Source organism: Bombus affinis, chromosome 9 (genome assembly GCF_024516045.1).
Source record: "Bombus affinis isolate iyBomAffi1 chromosome 9, iyBomAffi1.2, whole genome shotgun sequence".
NCBI lineage: Eukaryota > Metazoa > Arthropoda > Insecta > Hymenoptera > Apidae > Bombus > Bombus affinis.
The window spans coordinates 9,194,316-9,217,343 of NC_066352.1; positions in this window are offsets into that span (position 1 = coordinate 9,194,316).

Consider the following 23,028-nt stretch of genomic DNA (forward strand, 5'->3'; position numbering starts at 1 on the left):
ATACGCAGCATATGCGCACTTTAAAACCATAAAGAAACATGACTGCATTGTAAAAACGAAAATTTTGTATTAGAACTTTTAAACGAATTTTTACACGACTTGAAAAACCTTCGAAAACTTTCAACTTTCAATGGGATTTCTTCGTGAAAAATGCATTTCCGCTGACAGACTAAACAATTTTCATTTGCAGTGTTGTACCAGCCTTGCGTACCACTACGACGATCATTTACACCACACGCTCCACCCTCCCCATCTATCGCAACTCTTTTTCTACAGCTCCATTTCCCGCTCCATCCTTCCCTTCATCTCCCTTACCCTTTGCCACGTGCCATCACGCACCCACACAAAACTTGCTAATCCACTTTCGTCGCCAGGTTACCAGGCTGAAACTTCCGGCAGTTTATGGACATTCGTTCCGCAGGCGGGAAACGAGAGTCTCGAATTATCCTGACGTTAAGCGCTCACCTTTGCCATCTCCGCTCACCTGGCCGCCATTTGTGGCGTCAATCGGACGAAGCGTCAAAGCAGACATGACGTCTTTCGTTATTGTCGAACGATGCTCTCACGTTTCCGCAGCGTGCAATCCACGTGGAAAATTCTGTGGAATGTGGGCGCGGCATCGATGACTCTTTCTATATTTACTGTCACTTTGGCGTAAAACAAAAGACAAGATAATGGGACACCTGCTTTGAGTAAAAGCCAGTGTATCGTTCGGTTATTTCATAGATCACGTATCGGGTGTACGTACAAATAATCCAAATTTTTTCAACGAAACTCCGAGAACAGCGTCTATGGAACAAAAGCAAGGAAAAAGGTACAGCAAGTTAGTTGTTCGATCGAAGTATTTGACGTTGCTTTTCATAACTTTGAGGCATCTGTCAGGCAATTGACCAATTCCGTCACAGGACAATCTTCAATAGTCACGGGACAACATTCAATCGCCAAGTCATTTTTTTATCTGGTGCGCTAATTGCAAGTGGATATCGGGTAACATGTGTTGCGTCGATCGGGTCAGGATCATTTCACATATAGATGGTGATAATAGGAAGGACGTCTAGTGAACAAGCTGGTTGTTGCACGACATCTCAAACAAGAGTCATTATGATGTCTTTTGTGATTGAAGTAGTTTGTGGTCTAGTATCGTCATTCGGCAATTTCACAAAACGTTTGTCAGTGGCCTGGCCATTTGATCTGGTCTAACGACACAGCATTTTTCCCTGACGAAATTCATCAACCGCGTGATAAACGGCTTATAGTTAGGGAAAATTGGCAACGAATAGTTTGATTGAACAACTCGCGATATATTTCTTTAAATATATTTTGAGTTTCGCAAAAAAAAGAATTGGATTGTTCGTTTATACACCTGATATCATACTTTGTTTTAAATCTCAATTATGCTTGGCTGAATGTAATTAACGCATTGATGAGCTTGCTTCTTACTTTTTATCGATCCTTACTTTCACTTTCGCAACCATTTTACCCCCTCGTTTACGTAGAAAAATGACGTACACGTTGTATGACGTTACAAGTAACATACACCGACATATACACACCACAGGCGTGTGTAAAAAAGTTTAAGATCAATGTGATCTAATATAAAACCATCCTTGACCTCGCTTAAGGCTAATATAAATTTAACACAATACAATACGAAGTTCGTTCAACTTATCTAGAACGCTCATTCATGATTTGAAAGTACAAGTAGATTTGAAAGTGCAAATATATCGAATGAGACGAGTCTCATTTTAACTCGAAATTTTCTTTTTGTATCTGTTCCTATCGTTAGCTTCGAAACGGTATTTGCTGCGCCATAGTCTATTAATTGCGGAAAATTAATTTATCTTTTTTATAATACTAAAGGTAGACTATTATTTAAATATTTACAGACTATTTACGCTATTAACAAAGAAATTATTATATCTGAATAAAAGTATGTCGCAACGTTTGTTATTATGTTTTATATTTCACACATTTCTCCGTTTTGCAATCGATTCCCGTTGTTGCAACTTTTTATAACGTTATTTCTTTAACATTTTATAATACTTTATGATGTTACAACTTTCTATAAATTTGCACTAAACGTAAATGTATGCCCGTGTGTTGAATCGTAAGCGATAACAACAATAATTGTGAAGCTATATGAAGTTGAATAAGAATACTGAATGTACCTTTTCCTATTCACTGTTCTCATTATTTTTTATTAAAAGACCTATGACAAGGACCGGTATCCTTTCTACTCGGTTTCCTGGAATAAACGCGTAAAATAAGCTGACAGGAGATTGAACTATTGGAATCCAGAATGTATTATGACGTCAACTCGATTCTACGTCGGGTCACCTTTCTACGTGCTTTCTTAGCCATGACACTTCTGGCATTTCACCGGGTGCCTCAGTGTGCATAGAGATGGCCATTTACCACCATAAACTACATATTTTCCAAAGTATGTAACACGTCCAAAAGATTCGAAATTGCTTGATTTTTTGACACTGTTTCGATCCAGCAAGAAGTAGAATTTTATTTGGATTTTCTAGTATTAGGTCGTCCGAAAAGTTTCTTTCGTTTTATAAGGAAATAACAGATGCACAACATTTTCCGTTTTATATTATTTTATCGAATCACGTATGATCCATTTTGTTCTATCGAAATAAAGATCACAACGTTCGACAGATTATGTTTCATGTTTGTATAAAGATGCGTCGTTGTAAAAGACGTGTCTGTAAAAGAAAGACACTTTTCGGACAACCTAATAATAATTCAATTTAGTCAATTGTTATACCTACAGATTCAAAATACAGAGACAAGTGTAATATCGATTCGTTGTAAAATATGGAGGGCAAAATAAAAATTATGAAATTAAATAAGAATCTTCTGTAAGGGTTCATAAATGAAATAATAATGTAAAATAAAAAATGACATTTTAAAAGAAAAAAGTGACTTATACAAATTCACAAATGGAAGACACACCATTTCTAGAGTAAAAGTAACAAAATTTAGGAAAGAGTGTTTAGAATAATTCTTAAGCAAATAAAAATAAAGAAATATATAATATATAACAAAAAATAAGAAATAAATTTCATAGATTTTTTACATATTTAGAAATTACAACGAATATTTGACGAGGAGTGAACGTGTTGAAGTGAATATCTCCTTTAAGTTTTATGTGAATTAATTGCACGGTTTCGAATAAGCGCGTAATGAACAGATGATCCTTTTTAAGTAATTTTGATCCGATTGGTATCAGTACAAGGATGTTCTTCGTTTTTTATTACAACGCAATTCTCTTGGTCACTAAAAATTGTAGAAGATATTGCGACGAACGTACATTAAGAAAAATGTAGAATTGGCAAATTAATTATTCCCTAGTAATTGGATCCTGGGGAGAAAAGAACAGATAGGGAATTAAGTTACCCATTCTTTATCTTCGATTGAACTAAATAAACACATTAAATGTGTAGAACAGCGCTAGAGAAAGCAAATTAAGACAGTAGAGTAGAAGAAAAGTTTCTACATTTTCTACTGAGAGATAAAACGTATTCAAAACTTTATATTACATTATTGTTTCGTTATCACGCTGTTATACAATATTTAACACCTTTAAAAGTTTTGGATCAAGGAAAATAACTAGAACTCGTTTAATCTTTCCTCGGGGAACATGGAGAAAAAATTGAAAGAAAAGAAATTGATAAAACGGTAGATCAAAAATTAATAAAAATTGCTACAGTTCAGTTATCAAAATTAATACAAGAAATATACAAATATTTTATCTATTTTCCATAAAAAGGTATTTAAACTTCGATCGATAGCCTTCCAACACCAGTCTATTACATAACGTCCAAAAGTAAAAGGTATGACAATACCAACTCATCCATCAAAGTAATAGGAACAAAGGTGCAGACAAAAAGAAATTAATAAAACAATCGAAAGATCACGTTGCCGAGTTGCCAAAGAAAGTTCTCGTTCTGAAAAGAAAAATCCCTAGAAACACGTCCAAAGTAATAATCCTCTATGAACTGTTCAAATCGCCGTGAAACTTTGCTCGAACTCGCGGTTCCACTCCGATACCAAAACAAACTGTTCCTCGAGCTTCGTCCAACACTTGAGTTACGTTATCGCTTTATAAAAACGATCTGCGAGAATCTAGTCATGCGTGTTCGCGATAACGTTCGCGAAATACGAAAGGAAAAGAAATGAAAAGAGACGATTCGACGCAGTAACGTCTCAATCCTGTCTATTTTTAGTTGCACACGGAGGAAAGGAACGTTTTCGTCGGATATCCTTATCCTATATTCGTATCGATTGCGTATGACAGGTAAAAGATAGAAAAAAAAAGCGTTGCATGGATTAGCGATGTGGAGAAGCGGAATATTTTTTAAGCGGCAATATATTTTATTATATATTTTATTTTAAACGCGAAACGTTTACGTTACGCAGATTAAACAGAATTTGAAACTCGATGGGCATCGAATTAGATGAGCATCTTTAACGCGGTTAAAACGAAACGAAACTTTACGTATTTGCTCGTTTGGTGTACTTAACGAGACAAGATGTACGTTTTACACATCCTATACAGGGTATCGCAAAATACACGGTCCATACTTATAGGATCGATCATATAGAAACGTGAAAATGACGAAAATTCACGTATAGAAATGTCGTTTATTTTTCGAGCCATAAACAATGCTGAGAATGCACATAATACGCGAAAATATATAAAATATCCAAATTGTAGTACTCGTTATAACTTGGTAGATTATATTGGATTGGCAATTAAGCGATTGCGGATTTTGTCATTATCACCTAATGACAAAATCCGCAATCACTTAATTGCCAATCCAATATTACGCTCTTTTAATTGCCCTCGTAAAAATACGAATTTACACTTACGACGTACCTATGCATTACAGATTTCTACAGGTGTTGAAATATTTTCATGGATCGTCACATGTAAATAAGAGAAAGAACACGATTTGCGCGAGTTTAAAAACCGAGTGAGTTTACGCCGGATAAGAACTAAGCTGAATAACTCAGGTTTAAGAAAGTTTATTCGAATGGAGGAACTGGAACATTTGGCTTTTGTACTAACCTGCGAAGGAAAAGCGTGGATTCTTGGATGCTGGCTCCTTGGACGATCAATCTGGGATTGGTTCAGATGCCAAGAGTGATTATCATCTCCGTAGGGATTGGGTTGTGGTAAATTCCGCGTGATAGAGGGTCGAGATTAGGAAAGCTACAAATAAACCAAGATTAGAGGTGCAGCGAGGAAGAGAGCGGCTGATGAAGTTAAAAAGAAAAATGGCTAGGTGGACGTGGGAATTTTTCAAAGTCAAGGCCAGAATTCCTACGAACCTTCCAAAGTAACAACGTTTCCGAGACTTAAATTATTATTAATTAGGACGATACTTTACAATTTGCTCGGTATTTCCGAATTTTGTCAAACTACAAAACGTCATCTAAGAAGGTAAAATATTAAAAAATATTTCTATGTGTCGCGAACATTTTATGTCATAGCTAGCTCTTATCGTACATTAAAACTGAACTTAATTGAAACTAAAATAAAAGGAGGTTCGACCTTAATATAACATTTTAATGTAACTTTTTAAATGATATTTTACCTTTTTAAACAGCCCTTTTCGATACGCCGAAGATTGAAAAAAGATCAGAGAAACCGAATATTAAGATACTGGTTTTATTATACATCGAGATGATTTAAAAAGCGAATTTCACGAATTTTTGTCCATAAAATTTAACAGAGAGGAAAGGAGAATAGGAATATCTTACGGCTAAGATTAAACAGATTTGGTTGGTGAAAATCTGAAGAAGTTTATGACAACTTAACCAACTAGCGGCTGAAGTAATAGCAATCACAAGATAAGAAGGCAGTTCAGATTTTATTTTACGTTTAATAATAGATAGAATGGACGTCTTTATAGGTGAAGTTTTCGACAATGTGCTACGAAAATGACTCGATCTAACTGGAATTCCATTTTCTTCCTGTAAATAAAGAGGGGAAAAAAGGACAAGGTCCTGCACTTTGGTACAAGAAGAGTAAACGCTCGTTGAATATTCGTCTTTTAACTTTCTCTCCTAACTTTGCTCGCAGGTACGTTTACCAATGCGTATTCATGAATCGTACGGACGAAAGTTATTGTGTCTTTTAGGTTGAAACGAGTTTGATGTCTAGATCTGATAAAATCTAGAAGAATGTGATAAAGAGGTGATGGAGTACGTGTTTCAGTGTATACGTGTCGAGGTGAGTATCCTTGAAGACGGTCAATTCGTGAACAAGGAACTTTCAGGAGGAATATTGGAAGGTTTGAAGAAGTGTTCCTGGGCGAAAAAAGCGACGAAGATAAAGAGCAGCACTTGAATTCATTTATCACTTTGTATTGTTGGGAAAATAGTTTGGTAAAGAAATTTCTACTTGGACACGTTTCTACTTGGATCTTACAATATTTTTTAATGGAAATAAATAATTATTATTATTGATATATTTGGAATTTTCTGTATTATATCTGTGAATGAATTGAATTACTTATCGAACAAAAGTCAAATCTTATATTAATTTCAAAACTATTATCGTAATATATTTGTAATAATTTTTATAGTATTATATTTATAACATGTTATTAATACAATGTAAATTAAATAATGTAACAATCGTTGGAAAATAATATTTCTTAAATAGAGCATTTCCTTAAAATTGTTACAAAATAGGAAAAAATATTTACGTTTATAATAATTACCAGAAACGAGTAAATACTGAAAACTTTGATTAAATAAATATAAATAATCCTAGATAGTTTATACACTTTTAAATCTGTATAAACGTATATATAATATAACAAAATATATATACGGGATAGTTGAAGAAACTGGAATAACTTGCGGATATTGTGTATCTCTTTTCTGGTTACGATAGATAAATAAATATTGCAGAGAAAAAGTAAATACAATACTTCGAAGAGGATTATCTTCGCAGAACCATGTTTTTTACACAAATATTTTTCACAAACAGCACCGTATATTTTCTTTTGTGTTATATCGAATCCATGTGTTATTCTATGTAGAAAAACTGTTACAGTAAATAGAAAGACGTCTAGTTCGCGAGATATATATTTTTAATATTTTTATTTGACAAGATATTCACCTGTTTGTTGCATTTTTTAATAATTAACTTAAATTAATCCTAAATGGAAGACTGGAGGAAACTACAAGCGGCGCAAGAGATTTAGTAGAATGGGTCGTTTATAGTCAGACACGCGCTATCGGTCATAAACACTGGACAGTTGCCGACATTTAATACGAACTGTATGCGTTTCACTGTTTTTATTTTCTAGTTAATTTATCACAAATTTCGTATTTTATTCAACCATGTGTCTTCTATACATATTGTCTTATTTATTCTTTTACAAAAATACTTTTTCTTTAATCATGCTAAACGTAACTTCCAAACGGAACGAAGGTAGGAAATTACCTGTTATTAACGAAATATTCTATGGATTTGTACTTGATTTCACACTATTCTCGTATGTCATTTGACAATATTTAATTAAATTCGTAAAAATAAAAAATGATTCTTAGTGAAACGAAACAGGAGAAACTAATACCTCTTGGTACATTCGTTAACGTAAACAGATTTACAAATACTCTTCATTGAATTTCTCCAGAAATTAATCTTTTTTTTTTTTTAACACTCTTAATTTAAGATTGTTTAATTTAAGATTTTCATTGTTTATCAACGTCGTCAATAAAATGTAATTCATATAGTTAATCGTTAAAGAAAGTATTAGATTTACTAAAATGTTGTTGAAATTATAAAAATTACCGAATGTTAATGTTATTTAATAATTTCACTATATAATGCCAATGTTATGCCTCACAGAAACAAAAGTTCGTATCCTCATTCATTACGCAAACCTTCTGCATGAAAATTAAACTGACGCAATTAAAACTTTCACCACAAGTACGTAGGCAAAATAGAAATTTTGCATGAATAGCTGCATCTTACGATGCTTAGCAGACCTAACCAGTTATTAGAAGGCGATTTTGCACGCGGCGTGACACCTATTCACGGATACGAGACAGAATAAAAGCGATAAATCCTCGGACGTCTGCCATGAACCGATATATCCTCCGACTATGAAACGAGAAGCGTCTTAATAACGGTAATTAAATTTCCCGCCACCGGATAGGGGATTACATTCACTGACAATCGTAAATTTCGAGCTGTCGTGACAAGCGTGTACATGCGTCAGACATCTCGCTTGGTTGGTTCGTTCTCGACGAGAACATCCTGTTGACAGGCTTGTAATTACTCCTGACGTTACGATGATTTCATTCGATCCGTAAAGTTACTTTCAACACAGTCATTTGGACGATTAAACGTCTGAAATTTCTACAACCTTTCTTTCCCATTGCTTCGATTAAACTGAATCTTTTACGAAAAATTTGAACACAAAATATATGGCGATATTCATATCGATAGTAGATATCAAAATAACGAAGCAAGTTTGTTACAGAAACTGTTACGCCACGAGGCTTACCATAGGCCATGTTCATAACCGTCGCTCTTGGTACTATAGTGTCGCAGACTGATCGTCTTATAGCACCGGCCAAATATATACAATGTAGCGACAAGCGCATAGTTGTCATCAAGCAGCGAGTTCTAGAAACATCGATTCTCCTTCGGTCCGTTATTTCATCTACACAAAGAAGGTGGCATACGTGATGATAGGCGCGAACGGTGGCGTGACCAGAGCGTAGTGGGGGTCGTCTCCGAGAGAAGACAAAGAAAAAGATGGAATGGCAATCAGTATCATTCGAGGATTCAAACGGAATGCATCGAGAGGTTCTGATCGATACAACCAAAGTCGCTTAATCTAACGAATATATCAAGAAATATCAAAAAATCGGGTCGAATTCCTGTGTCAAACTAATTGTATTTATCATTAAATAATTTGTGACGTGCTCGTTATAATATTAAATATTGTTAAATATACAAGTTTATATTAACCCTGTTAATTCAGTGTTAAACTCATTTGAACCACCTCTGTTATCTTAATTGAAACAGGGGAACGACTAATTCGCGGCATTGATTATCGGCGTAGAATCGTAGCGAGGATTTACGCCTCTCGCTGACGTGTTTTCCTCGCGACCGCGTCTCTTCGCGAATGGTCGAAACAGAAACGTCGTCTGCGATTTATTTTCCAAATCATGAACAATAGTATCTTACACTAGAAATACACTGGTATCAATGAATCAGTAAAATCTTCCTCTCTATCTGACTCACATTCCATGTTCCTCGCTCCAATGTAATAGTCGGAATCCTATTCGTGTCCTACGTCGTTTGTTTCAATCCCTGATGTTACAGGCGAATGCCAAGAACTGCGAAGTCTCGAATAAGTTGGCTGTATGTGTGTTCGATGCTTTAGGTCAATGTTAGGTAAAACAGCGCCACAAGGCGTTTTAATGTCTTTGCTTTTTGCCTAATTTGTTTTTGAGAAACTGATACATCTTTTAGGTACTCTTTTAATATTGATATTATATTTTTCTTGATATCCAATTCTCATAATTTATTTTGATAAATCTTCTTCTAATTATTTTTATTTATCACAGTGCTTCTGTATATTGTGACAATTTTTCCGGAGAAAATTGTAATAAAAATATTTAAAATGTAAGAAATAACCGCACCAAATCTGTCGAAAATAAAGGACCGTGCACTGAAACTCTTTTGAGGCTGTTTTACCATCAACCTAAAACGTCGAACGCACATACAACAGCCAACTCGTTCGTGATTTCGCGTTTCTTGCCCCATCTCCTTATTAGCATACATTACGTATTACCACGAGCATACTAGTCATAAATAATTTCAAACTAGTGTAGTATCATGCATGAAGGACCTGGGTTGTGCGGATTATAAACAAGCGGTTGCTGAGCATGTACGAAGTGAGGTTAAGACAAAAGACGAGAGGTTGCTAGGGGACAATAAACGAATTAACAGCTGTACGAGTTGAGATGTCAAAGAGTGCGGATTGCGTTGATAAGGGTCGTTGGTTAATTACTTAGCTGTGTTAATTATTATACGTTTGCTGCGGTTGGTTCATGTTTAACGAACATTATTTTCTGTTCAATTAACACCTGCTCAATCTACTTATCATTAATAAACCAACTATAGTAGTTACGATACTATACTAGTCTTTTCTAAATACAACCCAGAGCTAAACCAATTAAATTAGAAAATTAATTTCTTCAGATAATTCGTACTCCCTGACACGAGCTTAAAATTCCAATCGAAAGTGCCGGCAAGTCCAAAAGCGGAAATATATTCACCGAGGTAGATCACAGAAATAGCAATCGCTGTGTAACATTTAGAACGGCGAGGAAAAATGAGGAAGGAGAACCAGGCTAAGAGTTAAGCAGAGGAAATATTCATCGACTGAACGACCCAGAAATATTTATTCGCCTCTCGTTTCGGCTACATTCGGAATTAACGTAAACACTGGTATCTCGAACAGGCCGCGATTACTCGATCCTCGAGGATCGTTGTATGTAGCCCCGTGAGATTCACGGAAATACCAGCCAACGCGGAAACGTAGAATATCCTGCGAATTTCTGGCGCGCTGCATGCTTCATTCTTTCTCTTTTTTTTCTCTCTCTCTCTCTCTCTCTTTTTTTCTTTTTTCATTCTATCTCTCACTTTTTGGTTTCGTCTTTTTCTAGATTTTTCGTCGTCCGATACGTCGAGTAGATAGAGAACGGAATATTCCACGACTTTTTGTATCGTTGCGCGGTAATCTCGCATGCAACGGAGCTTCCATTAAGGATTACGCGGCACGACCACGTTATTGAAACAGGAAGCGGCGCGCCGCCGAGTGAACGAGGTGCCGGTAATCGAACCGGAGCTGCACCAGACATTCATAAATATTTGAACGTTTGCTTCGATTTTTGCTAAGTTTTCGGCGAACTCCTTCTTGCATAGAAAGAAGAAATCATGAACGTACGAGCCGATCTCTTCGGGACAGAATTATCAAAATTATCAATGAAAGGTAGAATTTCTGGCGAAGAAATTGAAATGAAAAATATTTGTTACAGGGGGAAATAATGGTCTTTATTTTGAATATGGTGTAAGTCCATTTTCCTTTTCCTGAAAATTGTGGATCCTAATCGCCGAAATAAATTTATAGAAACACTTAGATTACACTTAGAATTGATATCAAAATTATTGAGATATGTATAATTTTATGTGCTAGACTAGGTTAGCTGCGTAGTAGCGATAGTTGTATGTGAATATCAGTGTGTGGAAGTATGTGTGTGCGCAGCGTCTCGAAAACAAAGGAATGTAAACTGTTCTGTTAACAGTCTGCTATGGAGGAAGGTGAGACGCGTGCAAGTGTGTATCGATGAATATCTTTGAAATCGTTTATCAAATAAATATATAACTATTCTAATATAAATTCTAAGTGCAAATTTAGCGTTCCTATACCATTATTTCGGCTATTAAGATCCAAAATTCTCAACAAAAATAGTTTCAGATTTATTTGTATTTTATTTGTATCGTCGATACACATTTGCACGCGTCTCAGTACTCTCTTTGCTGAGTATCTTCTATACTACACAACTAAAGGGACAGTTGCATTCATCTGTTTTACGAGATGCTGTGCACGCACATACTTGCACACACTCATACTCATATATGTATGTCACTACTATGCGGCTAATCTAGTGCAGCACATAAAATTACACATATCTCAATATCTACGTTAGATACGATAGATTAGAATGAAACATACGATAATCATTTATTATTCACGTTATAGTACCGCACCAGAATAATTTACTTATAATTCTCAATGAGAAATGATTGTAAACTACTTCCAAATAAAAGAAAGTCAATACCTTTGTTTTGGGATATTGCTAAACTACAGATTAAAACAAACTACTGTTTTAAGATTTAAATAATAAGTTGGCCAGAAATGAAAAGTTCACGTTAAAGCGAATACGTAAATTTTCCGCTTTTTCAAATGTTTCAAAAAAAGTCGACACACCAATTTCGAAATGAACTGTCCGTATAGTGACTTGATCAAAAATTATTCAAACACTCAGAGAAGTTGAGCAAATTCGTAAAATCTTGCTTTGTAGTTTTCTGGTAGATTTCTTTTTATGCAGGAAAGAAGTCTTCAACGCGTATAGATTTCATGCTAACAGGGTCATCGATGATTCGGATATATAAAACTCGTATCGAAGAAATCAATATAATGCAAGAGAGCAGACGAACAGACTCTTCTTCGTAGATTTTAACAAAAGCCATTAAGATCCTCGGAAACTCGGTACAATAAATCTGATAAATTTATGTGGGAGATGATGAACTGGTCATCTTGAACACTCTAGTGGCCCTATGTAGTGTTGAGCCTTTCTGCTTCACTGGCGCAGCACAATGTGAAAGAAAATTCATGGAAGAACACGACATACGGGAAAATTTTCATTTTACAGATCACTGATCCTATTGTTACGAAGAATGGGATAAATATTATAGATCTAACATAACTGCTTCGCTATCATATATGTATTAGGTCGTCCGAAAAGTTTCTTTCGTTTTGTAAGGAAATAATGAAAGCACAACATTTTCCGTTTCATATTATTTTACCGAATTACGTATGATCCATTTTGTTCTATCAAAATAAAGATCACAACGTTCGACAGATTAGGTTTCATGTTTGTATAAAGATTCATCGTTGTAAAGACGTATTTGTAAAAGAAAGACATTTTTCGGACAACCTAATATAACAAACAGCTTCTTTATACTTCAAATTTTACAGCAATATATTTGCTAATTTAAGTGGTACATACGATTGGAACAAAATCATTGTTCAACTAAGAGCATGCTGTAAATAAAATGTTAGTAAATGCATTTAAATTATTGGAAATAAGACTTACATATATATATATATTTTTTAATGAATATAACAAGGTAGAAAGACCAATAATATATAAATGTTCTATGATGAAAGGATGTTGGTAAATATGTACATGAGCAAGCTCTTCTTCATCGTTCTACTACAGGAAGCTCTTCATCTGGTCCCTATTTTTCCTTGTCGGGGCTAAATAAGAAATAAAATAGTAAAACGCGATGATAAAATTCTCTGAATACAAGCTTAAGAGGTTTAAAAGCACATAAGTAGCATCCATGATGTCTCCACGTCGAAAAATGCTGAAAAACTTGCAGCTCTGCACGTACCAAAGAAGCTTCTAAAATTGATATTAAAATTCTATTTACATCTTTAAAGTGTACACGTTTAAACTTTGTTGTAAATTCACACTCAATTAATATTCCTAGCAATAAACTTTGGCGCTTTTCAATACTAAATCTACGAGTATCTCTTCTTTCTTCTTCGAAGAAATAGAATTTAAATATTGTAATAAAAATTAAAACTCATGGGACTTTCACTGCCTGGATTGTCACTGTTCACAGTGCTATACTTAGCACTGATACATGAACGCTGCTTCATTTAACATTGAGACTCTCGGAAAAGAGCTGCGTCCAGAAGAAAAAGAATTTCGACGTTTTTGCCAGCAATAGCAATTGGCTCCATCAGAGTATCGCACTGATTCTGGTGTCCATTTGGAAAAACAATTTAGGAATGCTGTCCGACCGATCCGGAACTCTCAATCGGAAGTCCTCGCCATCCTGATCACCGTTCCGGAACAGCCAGACCTACATAGAAGACTGTTTTTCCAGGCACACGCCAGAATCAGCACGACTAACAGCACTACGTGCAGTGGACAACAATCTAAATAATCATTGTGTCAATCTGTAAATAAGTGATACGTAAATACGTAAATAATAATTCTGCTGAAAATCGGTAGAAGATTAATAAAAATCATTTGCATGTTAAAATGTAGTCACTTGAAAATTAGGTCACTCGTTCGTTGTACATTCCTCTCTGACAATTTTTGTCAAACAATGTTCTATACAGCCTGAAATATGAAGAATTTGCGCAAAGATATGTGTAATTTCTATTTCCAATTTACAAATTTCTTTCTTCCTCTAAGGAGAAATTTAAAAATCAACGGCTCAGTCTATCCCGTAATTTTTTTCTGCTATAAACTGGAAGTTTTCTAATTTTTTTTTTTTATTGATATCCATCCGTAATCGCATTGTAATTGAAAAGTGAATTTCCGACCACCGCATTTATTCCGAGAGAATTTTAAAAGTTACGCAAAAGCTCCGTTCTTTACTAAACGTCGGCATAGATTGATCTGCGTATGAACTTACGAAAAAGTAGGAAGATAATTCCTACTTTTGTTTATTTTACATTATTATTATTATTTCTATTATTTTGTTTATTGGCATTGTTCACTTAAACGTCGGCGTGGTTAAACAATGAAAAAAATATTGAAGATATTTCAACAAAAGCAAGGAGTAGGAAAAATACCAACAAAGCTTCGATAAACATACTTTTGTTTATTGTAAATCCTCTGATGTCGAGTTTCAGGAAAACTATAAATTATACGCATCATTTTAATCTTTTTCCCGAACCCTCGTTCAAATGTGAAATGTAAGAACGCAGCCTACGAACATGCGAACTTGTCCTGCGAACATGCGTATATGATCTGCGAACATGGACGCGAATGTGACCTGTAAAAGTGCGGATGTGACATGCGAACGTGACCAGAACTTCGATTTTTGTCCCGAAACCTCATTCAAATGCCGCACTATACGACATTCTGACGAAGCCAGCTGAAATATTGGCGAAACATCGGAATTATTTTTCTTCTGGACACAGCTCTTTTCCGGAAGCCTCAAGCAACGTTAGACGAAGCAACACTAACCGTATCATTGCAAAATGTCAGTTTTCGATCTATGTTTCCTGAATTTTTCTTTAATTCAGAATGGTGTATCCCATATATCATACGAATCTCGAACAGCTTCATTTTGAACACCCTGTACAATAGATAGACTGCGGATTCTTCTAAATTTATAGGAAACTTAAAGATACAAAATATGTAAAATATAGTTCTTTGTGTAATATTAAATTGATAGAACAATTTTCTATCGAGACCCTATTTTTCTTAATTATATTCTCGAAAATATGAATTTCCATAAAAATCCATAATCTACGATAATAAATATGAAGAATGTAAAAATCTTCCCAGCCAGTAATTTTACTAAAAAAAAAATCTTCAAATGCCTGAAAAACATAAGAATCATTGTGCACTGATCCATTCGTCTCTGACTGAAAAGTAAATTGTTAATAACGTCGCTCAGAGGAATATGAAAGATGCATGGCATTATGGAATAACTAAAATAGGAGGATTACGAGTGCAACATAGCCGTCCACTTTCTGACATTTACAGTGATAACACGGGCCGTAATAGCACGGCTGAAGTAATAGCTTCTCTCGGCTTCCATTTAAACACCACGGATAAAGCACGTGGACAGCGCGTGTCTGTGTGCGGCTCATGGTTTATCTAATTATAAGGGCGCTCGACTTTAACCCTTTTGTCGCTCCCTTTCAACCAGCCACGTTTCTTTTATTATTTTTTCTTTCATATATCCCTCTTCAATTTCTTTCAAACTTCTTTAAACAAATAAATTTGATAAACGTTACCGAGAAACTTATATCGTGTTCTTTTTAAATTTCTCTAGATCGCTTAAGATAAATATTATACAAATTTATATCGCGTTTGCAGATGTTAATACGAACCTTAACACGAGTTTAAAAGCTATCGGTGACGTTTGCCGTTGTTAAGAGCATTCGTCAAACTTTTGTTGCGTCGAACGGCCGCAAGTCCAGTAAGGAAATCAGGCCGGGAAACAGCGTTCTAGTGAAAGAAAGGAGAATAAAAAGGGAAGAAAAATGACGTTCGCACAGGAGCAACCAGAGATTTTTATCGAAAGTTCCTACTGTGCATGGCAAGCATGAAATTCGTTCGTAACTGGTCACCATTCGTATTTCATTTTGTTTTTTACAGTACGACATGTGTACAGGAAATAAAGTCCATTTTGCATTACATCCTTGAATTTCGCTCCTTAAACTAATCTGTTTCTGAAATATTCTAAATAGTTGGGTACTTTCCAAACAGATTTCGTAGGTCAATTTAACCGCTCGTTTTATAATTTCTTCAGCTTTGTTGTACGAACAACGCAATGTCGAGCGATTTAATGATGAAATATTATATATACATCATTTGTATCGGACAATCATCAGGTAAATGACACTTTAACGTATACAAAGCTTTAGGAAAGTATTGAAAATTCTTACAAACTTCTTACGTATATCGTGCAAAACCTAAACGAAATATCACTATCGTCATTATATTGGTAAAATTTGAAACGAATCTGCGAATGTAAAGCTGGAAGATATTTATTCGAAGAGATTCGCAGAGATTGCCAAATATTTGAACGGTCAATTATTCGCCGTATCAGTAAGTCGCGATATGCAGTGAAGTCATCTTCGTTGCTGATTATACGTTTAAAGCTATTATTCATGCTGTATATTAATTTTTCGCTGATAAGCGAAAATTCCCAACTCCCAAAATTTAAAAAATTGTGGAACTTTGTTATGCAATTGCTTTTTTACTTTTTACCATTTTATTAAATTCACCCTGGGAGGGCGAAGTCGACCCCTGAAAATTCGGGTATTTTCCGATTTTGCGTCATAACTGATAAACCGTACGAGATAGAGGAAAAATTTTCAGACAAAAGTTACATTAGGTTTATCATTCGATTAAAAATGAGAGATCAATTTCAACCCCTTAGACAGAATGAATTTTGGCAGCAAAACAAATTCTACATATCATTGCATTTACTGGTTGACGATCTTCTCTTGCAAACGTATGTTGGCAATAAATATCTTGTAACCTGTACATGCATTTCTGATCTCAAATTTTACTATCACGATCGCTCTGATCGCGTCACACTATAGTGGCGATAATAAAGTTTCAAAAAGTTTCGTACAATCCACGTAATATATTCATAAAGCAAAATTCTCTGATAAATGTTCGAATACTTTCTAATACTTTCGCGTAAATCGTAACTAGGCGCAACTAGAAACTACTATACCGTGCTACAACCCCGTCTATTTCAGTCCAAATATTCTTGAACTATTCTTAGTAATAGTCTCTTTAAAATAACGTTAATTCCATTCGAACAAACGGTATCTGTAAAATCGATAAAACACGAGAGCCAATATGCAGAACGAATGAATCAGCTTACACGGATACTCTTCTAATAAATTCCCTACCCATCACACCGATACTTTACGATAAATTCCAACGATGCTTTCAATTATTCCGATAGAAACGCGATCGAACGTGGCTATTTAAAAATACCGTTCCACGTTAACAACATCGGCAGCCGAATTTTCGTCCGACGCGTGGAAAGATCGACCAACGTGCGCGCGATCGAACCTTGTCGAATAATAATTACGGTGTTGGCGGGTCAACAACGCCACTCCGATAATAATCCGGCCCCTCTCAGCCTCGTTTCCCAGTTTCGAGAGGCGATCCTGATAGACGCGTTTCGATACTCGATATTCCGTTCCTCTTGTCCTTCTGTCTACCTGGAAATTCTATTTGGCTGTTTGCTTATGCCAAAATACAGATGCGTTTAGGATGTACCTGTAACCTACCCTGGCTGCACGCAGTCGGACGTAAATCGAAACTGCTACAGGAACGTACGTTTGCGCGACGAACGTATGGAAAAATAGTGGAAAAGAGTTTCCCATGAATACAATGCAGGGAACATCGCAGCGTTCTTTATATATTTGAAATTCTTTCTCGTTTTATTCGATTCGTAGAATTTTATTCTCTACCCTGTTCGTGGAATTTTTTAATGGATGAGTTCGGTTGCGATATTTTCCGAGCTTGTAAATCTCAGCCTGGAAATCTTCGCTACTAGATATCGTTAATATTGCTTATTTTATTTGAATTCGCAACGACTACCATCCTCATTATCGGCTAGAAATTCTTGTTAACATCGATCGAATCACAGCTATTATCTTCTTTCGTAATTTTCAAGCGGATCTTTAATAATCCGACTTGTTTTACGAGTGTTTTAAGGGAGAGGGCTAAGGTTAATTCGTACAAAACTAAGGCATGTTTTTGTGAATTATTTGTGACGACACAGTTAAAGTGTCTTTATTAAAACCAATAGTACATTAAAGTATGACATTCGAAGAATATTGTATAAAATTTTCACGGAGAAATATTAAAAAATACAGCAATGGCAGCAATTATTCGGACGTGTCTTGGAAAAAGGTAGAATTGCTCATAATTTGGTGTTGGATCATTTAAAGTCAAAAAATCAAAGTTCATTCGTTAGGTAACAGTTTTCCCCGGGTAACGCTGGGAGGGTTTTTCGAAATTTCAATTTTTCACTTTTTTGGAACACTTTGAAGGGAAAATTAGCCGCAAATTTTCGCAAAATCGGCAAATTTTCCCTTCAAAGTATTCCAAAAAAGTGAAAAATTGAAAAGCCGCAAATTTTCGCAAAATCGGCTAATTTTCCCTTCAAAGTGTTCCAAAAAAGTGAAAAATTGAAATTTCGATAAACTCTCCCAGCGTTACCCGAGAAAAACTGTTACCTAACGAATGAACTTTGATTTTTTGATTTCAGATGATCCAGCACCAAGTTATCAGGGGCACCGCAATTCTACCTTTTTTCCGAGACACGTCCGAATAATTGCTGCCATTGCTGTATTTTTTAATATTTCTCCGTGAAAATTTTATACAATATTCTTCGAATGTCATACTTTAATGTACTATTGGTTTTAATAAAGACACTTTAACTGTGTCGTCACAAATAATTCACAAAAACGTGCCTTATTTTGTACGAATTAACCTTAGCTCTCCCTTAATGCAACAAGAAATAATAAGAGAAAGCACGTAAAAGTATAGAAAATTCTGCTACTTTTTCCATTCTCATTGTTGCAACAAGAAAATAATAGAATTGAAAGATCTTGACGTGGACGTGTAAATTTCACATTCGTCGACCCGGTACAAATAGATTTTTAAATTTCAGCATAAAATATCAAATCTACACAGACTAGAGAAGCTCTATCGAGCTAAAGAGATGACAGAGAATTGCAGTACACGTAGCACGCGATGATAATCGCTTTTCTAAAAGCACCGTCAAAGTCAAACGATTCCAATGAATATATCAAATTTCAGTGGCCACTTCCCAGACAGACAATTGAAAATCGTCCCTTTCGTACGCGACGAAACGAAAACAAGAACTTCAAAGAAACTTCGCCCACGTGTATCGCCGTGTTACTCTAAATTCGCATGAAATACGCGTGACACCGAATCATGCTCTACAGCTTTTGTTCGTTCGAACGACCACGTCCGACAAAAGTATCCCTGGATAGGTTTTGTCGCTTTTTGTTTGGCAGAAACGCGTGCCCCGCTTTGACACGAGGTCGCCGGTGTTTGCATTTTTCATTACTCGAGCCAGCAAATTCAAAGGGGGCGACGTAACAGAACCCTTTTTCCTTCGCGTTTCTTGTTTTCTATGATAATCCGGCCGCGAAAATCGCCACGCTCAGCAGTATCCTTCACCGAAATTACGAATTCCAAGTGGGGCCTGTGTCTTGATCAGCAGCCCTCCATCGGCTCTTCTGTATCCTTTCACTGCCTTTTCACGCCTCTCTCTCCCTTTTTTCCTTCGTCCTATTTCGAGTATGCTCTTGATCAATCGTTTATCTCTTTCGATAGGAAGGTTTATCATGGTGTAGGTAAAAGATGATAAAATCAGAAGGATGTTGACTGATTTTTCATTATACTACTGTGTAATGAGTAATATTGTAAGTGAGTACATGCAGTGTATTCTTTGTACACACTGTACATATAAAAAATAATGTTAATGTATCATTTGTAATAGAGGACGTTTTTGAACAATTTGTTAATAATTTACTTCGTCCATTGTAGAAAATCATGAAACAAAGTAAACATTAGGTTGTCCGAAAAGTTTCTTTCGTTTCATAAGGTGATAATAGATGAACGACAATTTCTGTTTTATATCATTTTATTGAATTAGCTATGATCCATTCCGTTATATTTCTATTGTTATTTTCTTGCATAATTCAATAAATTAATATAAAACAAAAAACATTGCCTTATATAACGAAAGAAACTTTTTGGGCAACCTAATTTTTATTAGGTTAATTTTTATTATCATCCTTTTGGATGATACTGTTTGCATCGTAGATGATATCGTTTAACTGATAGTATCAGGTTGTCCCATAAGTTTCTTTCGTTTTGTAAGGAAATAATAGGTGAGCAACATTTGTTGTTTTATACTATTTTATTATATTACGTGTGATCCATTTTATAGTAATAGAACAAAAGCAAAACTGTACATACGTAAATAAAATAATATAAAAGAAAATATGTTGCCTATCTATTGTTTCCTTATAAAACGAAAGAAACTTTTAGGACGATCTAATATTTTACACTAACATAACATTGTTTACGAGTTAGAGTGATATTAGAAGAATTATCATGGGACTGGATAAATATAAAAGAACACCTTGTAATTTTTGTTTCGTTGAGTATTATCAAAGGGCTGACAAATATATGAACTATTTTCAAAATGTGGTGATATTAGAAGAATTATCATGGGATTACGAGTTAGAAGAAATCTCTATTTGCACTCCGGTTGTTCAGTTGCACTAAGAACAGTGTACAGTATATTTTCCATTTCGCCATTTTTCAATACTTATGAACAAAACTTTGTATCAAACAATGGTTACGATAATTACGTACTTGATGAAAACGAGGAATTACACGTTGCGTAGGTGGAAGCTGCGGCAATTCGGATATTTCACGATCCATCCAAATTTCACTTGGCCGATTCCAGTGAACGTTGAAGTTTGGCACGTAATTTGAAAACGATCGATAACAGACTCGGGGGTTATTTGTTAATTTAGTAGAGAGGCCGCAACTAAGACCAACTGTTTGACTAGCAACATTGAAGTGAATTGCAAACACCCGAATGCCGAAATCGGCTGGCTATTCGTTTGCAACTCTGGTCGCATAATATTTGCGCGTGCTAATGCGTTTGAAGAAGTTATCGGTGTTAAAGTGATCCGCGACGCGGTAATGCGAGCCAAATAACGCGTAAAATGGGAAATTTGCTTAACAAAAACCGTGGATGCTGGTGTGCCCGACCAGCCGGTGCAAATTACCAAATGAATTACAACATTTTTGCATATTTTAATGTGCATTAATGTTGCACTTTTAGCGTATGTATCGTATCCGTTTTAATTCGTTGAAAATCGCAATACGCCAATTAATCAACGCGTCGATATTCTCTTTAATTGCGCACACGTAAAATGAATAAATAATTTACTCGAAAATCTATCGTATATATGTGTAGGTCGTCATTTTCTATATCAAATCATAGGAATATAAATGAAAGGAAGAACTATCATTGAATGGCACACGAACAACACCTTTCGCAATGTTAAAATCGTTCGAATATAATTTTCTATTAAACGAATCTTCTATTCAGAAATTTAACGATATTGCATGGTTTCTTTTGAGCGAATAAATCGATATCGGGCGAATTTTTATTAAATAATTAAATCAATATCGGGCCTCTTTGTCCAATGAAGGAGCTGATATTCGAGATCGTAAAGAACGTTCGAGACCTTGTGGTAAGATTCCACAAATTCTAAACTTTCTACTTTCAATGGAAATTTCAATTAATTTACATGTAAGCAACAACGCTTCAAATATTAAATATTATGATAAAAATCAGGCATTATATTATACATATAATCATAGAAATTATGTACACACAAATAAATATCTTCTCCTATGAAGAATTGTCCAAAATTTCATGACAATGTTTGGCAGCTACCGACACACGTTATTATTCTCTGCTTGCTGTATTTTATTTCTCTTCGAAAGGAAACAAAACGCGGAGCAAATGCATTAAAAAAATTTCCTGGATTTATCAAAGAGCGTTCAGACGATCAATATTCTTGCCAATGTTATTTCCAATATTTAATTAAAAGCAGCTTAAGCTTCTCAAAATTATCGTACGTAAGACTCTCTAGACGATCAATTGCATATTGTCAATATGCGATTACCTTAAATTTCTTTTTTATTATTTAATTTGTACTTTGCAATTTGTCCAGCTGGACAATAATATCCATACACATAATAAAACAGTAGGAGAGCTGCGTCTATACGTTAAATAAGAAAAAGAAATGAAACAATCGTTCAGGAACGACCCATAAGCTATAGAATCCGAGAAACTAATTTTTGTGGAACTTGTGTCTGTCCGTTTGTTTGTCTGTTTGTACTCGCATCACGAAAAGACTGCTGAAGTTTCCTCTGCTGTATGATGTCTATAGCGTATAATATGTTAGTAGTTAGAAAAGAAAATAGGATATGTCTCATCTCGATCCGTATCGTAGAAGCTAAGAAATAGCTTGGTATCTGAGTTGTATGCTTTCTCGTGTTCCATAGAAGTGAAACAACGATGCTTATTGTTTACATCGTATTTGTTCCGAAATCGAACCTTTTGCTAATTTAATATCTTTTATTACGGAGAATAATCTAACCGTTGACATAAAAGATATGCAGAAATTCATAAAAATTCATCTGCTTAAAAATCGTTGCGTATATCAATGGGCCAGCTCGGAAGTAAAAGGTACAATAGTTGACAATATTATCGATCGCCTGAACACTGCTTTAATGTTTCCGAGGAACAAAGAACGTTTCGTATCTTGGTTGGAAAAATAAACGAATTCGATACAGCCGAGAGCAACGTAGTTTGAAACGCAGAGCAAATGTAAAAAGTTAATTTCAATATCATTCCGCGTTCTCTCGGTTCTCTCTTTTTCCCGCGCTCAGTTTCAATTTATCAAAAGACACGATACATTTCATGTCTGGTGAAAAGGAGGAAAGCGAACGCGGAAAATTAATCTCAGCCCGTCCACTGTTTTCACGATTCTTACCTTCATTTTTAATTTCAATTTAGCAGGCAGTAAAAAAGCGACGAAAAAAGAAGTAAAGAGA